We start from the raw sequence: 9,368 nt of genomic DNA, 5'->3' as shown, positions 1-9,368 counted from the left end.
TGTTTACAGTTCAGTCATTTAGCAGATGTTCTTTTCCAGAGGGACTTGCAGGAGGAATTAGGTGCCTACTCAGGGCACATCGGCAGATTTTTCACCTAGTCGGGTTGGGGATTCAAACCAGGGCCCTTTCAGTTACTGCCCAACAATCTCAACAGCTAGGATGTCTGCCGCCAGGGCCCTTTCAGTTACTGGCCCAACAATCTCAACAGCTAGGATGTCTGCCGCCAGGGCCCTTTCAGTTACTGGCCCAACAATCTCAACAGCTAGGATGTCTGCCGCCAGGGCCCTTTCAGTTACTGGCCCAACAATCTCAACAGCTAGGATGTCTGCCGCCAGGGCCCTTTCAGTTACTGGCCCAACAATCTCAACAGCTAGGATGTCTGCCGCCAGGGCCCTTTCAGTTACTGGCCCAACAATCTCAACAGCTAGGATGTCTGCCGCCAGGGCCCTTTCAGTTACTGGCCCAACAATCTCAACAGCTAGGATGTCTGCCGCCCCTTTCATCAACAATGGACACAGGCATTTTTGGAAAAGTATTTTATTGCTATGTAATAACAAATGTACATAACAAGGTACAAATCAGTCATTCATTTAATAGTTGTGTGTGACTGACTGAGAAGTGTTTGCTAATTGTAGGAGTCAGGCTTCAGTATCCCTCTATACTTCCTGTTTTGTTCAAGTTCAGAAGCACCATGATAGAAGCAAAAAATAACACAGGGACAAAGACATAAACCTTCCATAGATGTTGTTGAACGAACCGGTCTGTGGCCACCTTCATTTTCACTCCAACAGCGATTCCAATGACAAACGTCAAGAATCCAAAAGTAACCACCATCGGCCCACAATCTGGTTTATCAGGAGCTGTGACACACATACACACCGAGTATTAATCATTAAGAATCTGCTGCATTTTACAGTATTCAGCAGATCTGTCATTTAATGATACTTGAAAGAATAAAAACAAAACAAGTGGTTATCTTTTACTTTGGCTTCAGGCATCCCTGTCAGCTTCATGTTCCCCATTCTGTTACACTACAAAAGTAAGAGTATCACTACTGAACTGTTCTCTATGATAGGGGAGCTGTTACACTACAATAGTAGAGTATCACTACTGAACTGTTCTCTATGATAGGGACGCTGTTACACTACAATAGTAGAGTATCACTACTGAACTGTTCTCTATGATAGGGGAGCTGTTACACTACAATAGTAGAGTATCACTACTGAACTGTTCTCTATGATAGGGGAGCTGTTACACTACAATAGTAGAGTATCACTACTGAACTGTTCTCTATGATAGGGGAGCTGTTACACTACAATAGTAGAGTATCACTACTGAACTGTTCTCTATGATAGGGGAGCTGTTACACTACAATAGTAGAGTATCACTACTGAACTGTTCTCTATGATAGGGGAGCTGTTACACTACAATAGTAGAGTATCACTACTGAACTGTTCTCTATGATAGGGGAGCTGTTACACTACAATAGTAGAGTATCACTACTGAACTGATCTCTTCTATATGAGAGGGAAGTTTGGGTTTTAATCACGGTAAAGCACTCACCTGAAGTCATAATTTTGAGGTACTTTTCCTCTGTTGTTTATCCTGAACTCAATTCAACTCAATGAAGAGGGTGTCTACAATAAAGCATAGAAATTAGACAATGAAGTGATGTTGTTTACCAGTTAAACAATGAACATAGAACAGAATAAACATAGAAAATAGAACAGAATAAACATAGATCATAGAACAGAATAAACATAGAAAATAGAACAGAATAAACATAGAAAATAGAATAGAATAAACATAGATCATAGAACAGAATAAACATAGATCATAAAGAAGAATAAACATAGAACATAATAAACACAGAACAGAATAACATAGAAGATAGAATAGAATAAACATAGATCATAGAACAGAATACACATAGATCATAAAGAAGAATAAACACAGAACAGAATAAACACAGAACAGAATAAACACAGAACAGAATAAACACAGAACAGAATTAACATAGAACAGAATAAACACAGGACAGAATAAACATAGAACACAATAACATGTTAAACAGAACAGACTGTTTCACAATAAACAACGAGTCTATTGATTCACCCTTGCTTCAATCTAAGTAACATAATAAAAATCCCCATTAAAATCCATCAGTTTAAATTAAAGATACTGTATGTGTTGTTTTGCATGGACTGCTTCTCCATCTCAACACTGCAGAACATACCACATCCAGGCACTTTCCGCGGGCATTGGAGTTGTAGCCAAATTCCTGGAAGTGTGTGCCGCGTTTTCCTTTCTGTTTTCCACTGCTTCTCAATCTACCAAATCCGCGGATATCGGACTTCTGCATCTGCGGTGGAGGAAGGTGGCCGAGATACAGCGATGTTCGTCAGACCATGAGGCATCGCGAAAACCGGTCTTCTCACGAACACGGCTGTAGCGTCCGAACGGTTTGGCCTACAGAAAGATGTTCTTCGTTTTGCTCTACGACCCCCACAAGTGTTATGAGACTCGTCTGAAGTCAGTACCGCCGATGTGCCAACTTCTGTCTGTAGCGTCTGAATGGTTTGGACTACAAACGAATATGACTCCACTATGGAAAGGGGAGATTCTCACAAGCACGATGGTATGTGACGGGACTCATCTGAAGTAACTGGTACCATTTTTAAAAAAATTATGGAAGTATGTAGCAGTACTTGGGACGTTAACGTGTATCCTATCATACACATTGTTCAGGTATCCGTGATTCAAATAGATTTTTCAGAAAACTAAACCATTCAACACCTACCTGTTACTTTGTCCTGTCTGTCTCTGCTGCCTCAGTTGATGATGTTGTGATGGTGAGGATTTAAGTTTCATTTTCCCTGACCTGAAACCAAGATGAGAGGCACCACCCCCATTCATAGTTTACTACTGCTTAGTGAAAGATACAAACCATTGCTTTTCTCATGTACTCACTATTTCCTCTTGTATTTGTTAGAGAGATCTGTAGTCACATGGTCTATTAATATCATTCTGTTAGATAGATCTGTAGTCACATGGTCTATTAATATCATTCTGTTAGAGAGATCTGTAGTCACATGGTCTATTAATATCATTCTGTTAGAGAGATCTGTAGTCACATGGTCTATTAATATCATTCTGTTAGAGAGACCTGTAGTCACATGGTCTATTAATATCATTCTGTTAGAGAGACCTGTAGTCACATGGTCTATTAATATCATTCTGTTAGAGAGATCTGTAGTCACATGGTCTATTAATATCATTCTGTTAGAGAGATCTGTAGTCACATGGTCTATTAATATCATTCTGTTAGAGAGATCTGTAGTCACATGGTCTATTAATATCATTCTGTTAGAGAGATCTGTAGTCACATGGTCTATTAATATCATTCTGTTAGAGAGATCTGTAGTCACATGGTCTATTAATATCATTCTGTTAGAGAGATCTGTAGTCACATGGTCTATTAATATCATTCTGTTAGATCTGTAGTCACATGGTCTATTAATATCATTCTGTTAGAGAGATCTGTAGTCACATGGTCTATTAATATCTTTCTGTTAGAGAGATCTGTAGTCACATGGTCTATTAATATCATTCTGTTAGAGAGATCTGTAGTCACATGGTCTATTAATATCATTCTGTTAGAGAGATCTGTAGTCACATGGTCTATTAATATCATTCTGTTAGAGAGATCTGTAGTCACATGGTCTATTAATATCATTCTGTTAGAGAGATCTGTAGTCACATGGTCTATTAATATCATTCTGTTAGAGAGATCTGTAGTCACATGGTCTATTAATATCATTCTGTTAGAGAGATCTGTAGTCACATGGTCTATTAATATCATTCTGTTAGAGAGATCTGTAGTCACATGGTCTATTAATATCATTCTGTTAGATCTGTAGTCACATGGTCTATTAATATCATTCTGTTAGAGAGATCTGTAGTCACATGGTCTATTAATATCTTTCTGTTAGAGAGATCTGTAGTTACATGGTCTATTAATATCATTCTGTTAGAGAGATCTGTAGTCACATGGTCTATTAATATCATTCTGTTAGAGAGATCTGTAGTCACATGGTCTATTAATATCTTTCTGTTAGAGATCTGTAGTCACATGGTCTATTAATATCATTCTGTTAGAGAGATCTGTAGTCACATGGTCTATTAATATCATTCTGTTAGAGATCTGTAGTCACATGGTCTATTAATATCATTCTGTTAGAGAGATCTGTAGTCACATGGTCTATTAATATCATTCTGTTAGAGATCTGTAGTCACATGGTCTATTAATATCATTCTGTTAGATCTGTAGTCACATGGTCTATTAATATCATTCTGTTAGAGAGATCTGTAGTCACATGGTCTATTAATATCATTCTGTTAGAGAGATCTGTAGTCACATGGTCTATTAATATCATTCTGTTAGATCTGTAGTCACATGGTCTATTAATATCATTCTGTTAGATCTGTAGTCACATGGTCTATTAATATCATTCTGTTAGAGAGATCTGTAGTCACATGGTCTATTAATATCATTCTGTTAGAGAGATCTGTAGTCACATGGTCTATTAATATCATTCTGTTAGAGAGATCTGTAGTCACATGGTCTATTAATATCATTCTGTTAGAGAGATCTGTAGTCACATGGTCTATTAATATAATTCTGTTAGATCTGTAGTCACATGGTCTATTAATATCATTCTGTTAGAGATCTGTAGTCACATGGTCTATTAATATCATTCTGTTAGAGATCTGTAGTCACATGGTCTATTAATATCATTCTGTTAGAGATCTGTAGTCACATGGTCTATTAATATCATTCTGTTAGAGATCTGTAGTCACATGGTATATTAATATCATTCTGTTAGAGATCTGTAGTCACATGGTCTATTAATATAATTCTGTTAGATCTGTAGTCACATGGTCTATTAATATCATTCTGTTAGAGATCTGTAGTCACATGGTATATTAATATCATTCTGTTAGAGATCTGTAGTCACATGGTCTATTAATATAATTCTGTTAGATCTGTAGTCACATGGTCTATTAATATCATTCTGTTAGATCTGTAGTCACATGGTCTATTAATATCATTCTGTTAGATCTGTAGTCACATGGTCTATTAATATCATTCTGGGGCATTAGAGGGGCGTGTCCTTACAGGTGTTTACCTGGTGTTGTCTCGACAACTGGCACAAGGTAATTTGAGATAATACAAAGTTTAGATTCTTTGAGGTAAGAGACCCAGAAGGGAGGGAGGGTGACCTCACATACTTACTATGGCACCAGTCTAGGATGTGTGTAGACTACATGTGATGGTTCACCTGATAGAGTCTAGGAGGTGTGTAGTCTACATGTGATGGTTCACCTGATAGAGGATGTGTATAGACTACATGTGATGGTTCACCTGATAGAGGATGTGTGTAGACTACATGTGTTGGTTCACCTGATAGAGTCTAGGATGTGTGTAGACTACATGTGATGGTTCACCTGATAGAGAGAAGGACTGGAGCACACAGCTATAGGAATATTAGGTGAGTGTTTAGTTGACTTGCTGCATGGCTTTACACACACACATACACACATACACACACACACACCCTGAAACACCACACCACAGTCCTCATTCAGTAATAGTGTTTTCCATAACGTCCTCAGGGTGGAGTGATAACATTACTAGTTGTGAGAGTCTCCTTTTCCCCGGCTGAGCTGAGATGGACGTGTGTCTGAGTAAGTTCTGAACTTTCCTTGACTTCCTTATTTCCTCATATTAAACAATACTAAAGATTGAGAAATCACTAAATATCCTGTTGTAGTGCCTTGCTCAGGCCAAACTCCACCGTGGAGAATGTTACATAACAGAACAAAACTCCAATAACTACATTTCCTTCCTCACCAGCCAGTCCCACTGGGGGAGAACCCAGAGGAGTATCAGCAAAGGATCATGGGAGCTAGAGTCCAGAGACAAGTGCTGACTTCCTACAAAGAGGAGCTGGTCAGAGCTGGACAGAGTACTCCTGTGTTTCAGAGACCTACAGTGGGTGAGTGACTCATCATAAAGCCACATACTACATTCCATATTGGCCCCTATATATCTGAAAGTAGCCTAGTGGTTAGAGCGTTGGACTAGTAACTCTATATATCTGAAGGTAGCCTAGTGGTTAGAGCGTTGGACTAGTAACTGGAAGGTTGCAAGTTCAAACCCCTGAGCTGACAAGGTACAAATATATATATATCTGATGTGATTTAGTTCTGTAATGGTTTGGTTAGTATTTAGTCAGGATAATCTGATCCTAGCACAGCCATTAGGACCTGTATTAAAGCTACACTGTAGTTCCACCTTACTCTTTAATGGTTTGGTTAGTATTTAGTCACGTAATCTGATCCTAGGACAGCCATTAGGACCTGTATTACAGTTGTACTGTAGTTCCACCTTACTCTTTGAAAACATACAGTATGTGAACATTTCCACACCTTGATTGCCTCTATCCATTTCTGCCAGGCCCCTTCATAGGTCAAAAACACTCAACTGAACTATTCTGATGCATGTAGATGGAAGGACTTTGGTGATGGATCATGTATCTTGATGCAATTATCAAACTTTAATTATGAATCATTTGGAAGTGAATAAAAGCCCAATAAAGAGATAAGAAACAGAGAACATATTGATTATTTTCATATTCATCACCAGTGTTAACCTACGGTACTTCTGTGAAGTCAGTCCTGATATGGGTCTGAACCTGTTACTCATAAAGGGATTAAAATAGAGATTCATCCAGAAATCTCTTTCCCTGATTTCATCTGACCAAGTATTCAGATATTGTGTGACAGTAGTTATGTCCAGGCCAATGAAAGACCTTCATCCTACCCTGTAAAATCCTTACAAATAACAGCAACATGACCAGTGTTTAAGTTGTAAATGGGGAGGTGCCAGAACAAACAAATGACCTGAGAGGCTCTGAGGTACCGGAACAGATTCATATATTTCTTTCTTTATAATACAGTTTTTCTCAGTCGCTTTAGTGCATTTTCACATCATCCCTAACATGTGCAACATAATAAGTGCATTTCTCAGAACAATTTGTACAAACTGCAATATACAATAGATATGTTTCTAAAGCTAGTCAGTCACTAAAAATCCTTAGTACATCTCTCAAAAGTAAATATCCATGCCAATGATCATGTCAGTGTCATCAGAATGATAAGTCATTGAGTCATTGTTCACGAACAAGGTCGTCAAAATGTTTAGGCATGTTGTCAATGTAACTGTGTACTTTGACAGTATTACCTGATGTAAACTTAGGCTACAGTTTGGATGACAGTTACTGTATTGAAAATGCACACGGCTGCACTTCTATGGCATATATCAATTTCAACAGTACTATTTACATATTACTGTATGTGGGTTATTGATTGAAAGAGACTGGACAACCCAAGGGGCACAAAGGAAAAAAAAACAAATTAGAAAGAAACACAGGAAACCACCCCTAAGGCACAACTCTGCCCGCAGCACTGTTGTGATGTCTCTACACTCCAGACGTTCCTGTCTGTCGGCCCACATATTCTCATCCACATCAACACCGGATATTTTCCCTTCCAATGCAACGTGGAAAGAATCTTTTGGAATGCCTTATCCATCCTCTGCAGACATCTACTGTGATGTCCTCACATGCTGCATCCATTGCAGCCATTTCTTGCAGGTCAAGAAATGCACCAAAGCGACTGAGAAAAACTGTAAAGCATCGCATGCACATCATAGCATTAGAGTAGAGACATAGAGCATTAGAGTAGAGGCATAGAGTATTAGAGTAGAGGCATAGAGTATTAGAGTAGAGACATAGAGTAGAGACATAGAGCATTAGAGTAGAGGCACAGAGCATTAGAGTAGAGGCATAGAGCATTAGAGTAGAGACATAGAGCATTAGAGTAGAGGCATAGAGCATTAGAGTAGAGACATAGAGTAGAGACATAGAGCATTAGAGTAGAGGCATAGAGCATTAGAGTAGAGACATAGAGCATTAGAGTAGAGGCATAGAGCATTAGAGTAGAGACATAGAGTATTAGAGTAGAGACATAGAGCATTAGAGTAGAGGCATAGAGCATTAGAGTAGAGGCATAGAGCATTAGAGTAGAGACATAGAGCATTAGAGTAGAGGCATAGAGCATTAGAGTAGAGACATAGAGCATTAGAGTAGAGGCATAGAGCATTAGAGTAGAGGCATAGAGCATTAGAGTAGAGACATAGATTATTAGAGTAGAGACATAGAGCATTAGAGTAGAGACATAGAGCATTAGAGTAGAGACATAGAGCATTAGAGTAGAGACAGAGCATTAGAGTAGAGGCATAGAGCATTAGAGTAGAGACATAGAGCATTAGAGTAGAGACATAGAGCATTAGAGTAGAGACATAGAGCATTAGAGTAGAGACATAGAGCATTAGAGTAGAGACATAGAGCATTAGAGTAGAGACATAGAGCATTAGAGTAGAGACATAGAGTAGAGACATAGAGCATTAGAGTAGAGGCATAGAGCATTAGAGTAGAGGCATAGAGCAGAGGCATAGAGCATTAGAGTAGAGGCATAGAGCATTAGAGTAGAGACATAGAGCATTAGAGTAGAGACATAGAGTAGAGACATAGAGCATTAGAGTAGAGGCATAGAGCATTAGAGTAGAGACATAGAGTATTAGAGTAGAGACATAGAGTATTAGAGTAGAGACATAGAGTATTAGAGTAGAGGCATAGAGCATTAGAGTAGAGACATAGAGAATTAGAGTAGAGACACTTACAGAAGTTGCTCTTGTGGTTTTATTTTTACTTGGGTCCGGGAAGAATTGCCTTTTATAAACACATTTCATGCAATTCTACCTAATTTTGTATAACTGGAGACGAGCAGAATATTTTTAAATTCTGCACAAATGATCTAAATGACAGGCTACTTTGACACTGGCAAACTGAGATCAATACAAAAACACTTGTCTTGAATATATCAATAACCTGGGCCTAGGTGTGACATATTGTACAATATGAGGAGGAAGTTATAGTCCTAGAAAACAGTGGAGGCTGCTGAGGGGAGGACGGCTCATAATAATGGCTGGAACGGAGTCAATGGAATGGCATCAAACACATGGAAACCATGGAAACCATGTGTTTGATACCGTTCCACTGATTCCGCTCCAGCCATTAACACAAGCCTGTCCTCCACAATTTAAGGTGCCACCAACCTCCTGAGCTAGAAAAGCTTTCCACTTTCACTGACTCACCCAATGATCCACAGCTCACTCATTGGCGATGGCCAATACTCTCTTGCCAAAAGTCTATCTCTTTTGTATTACTTTGCAAAACAATGT

General features: G+C 38.7%; 2 long non-coding RNA genes across 2 annotated transcripts; one reads left to right on the top strand and one right to left on the bottom strand.

Annotated features, from left to right (window-relative positions):
- Nucleotides 1–522: 522 nt before the first annotated feature.
- LOC116370673 (uncharacterized) lies at nucleotides 523–2,947 on the bottom strand. The gene is made up of 3 exons (XR_004208793.1): nucleotides 2,802–2,947; nucleotides 1,565–1,638; nucleotides 523–861 (listed from the first exon to the last, which is right to left on the bottom strand). It is a non-coding gene; the product is annotated as an uncharacterized LOC116370673 (long non-coding RNA).
- On the top strand, nucleotides 2,152–6,057 carry LOC109882401 (uncharacterized). The gene is made up of 3 exons (XR_004208794.1): nucleotides 2,152–2,639; nucleotides 5,678–5,749; nucleotides 5,919–6,057. It is a non-coding gene; the product is annotated as an uncharacterized LOC109882401 (long non-coding RNA).
- Nucleotides 6,058–9,368: the final 3,311 nt, after the last annotated feature.

The sequence above is a fragment of the Oncorhynchus kisutch genome, unplaced genomic scaffold (genome assembly GCF_002021735.2).
Source record: "Oncorhynchus kisutch isolate 150728-3 unplaced genomic scaffold, Okis_V2 scaffold2700, whole genome shotgun sequence".
Taxonomy (NCBI): Eukaryota; Metazoa; Chordata; class Actinopteri; order Salmoniformes; family Salmonidae; genus Oncorhynchus; species Oncorhynchus kisutch.
The sequence above is the reverse complement of the archived record's forward strand: the minus strand, read 5'-3'. Positions and strand labels throughout refer to the sequence as shown.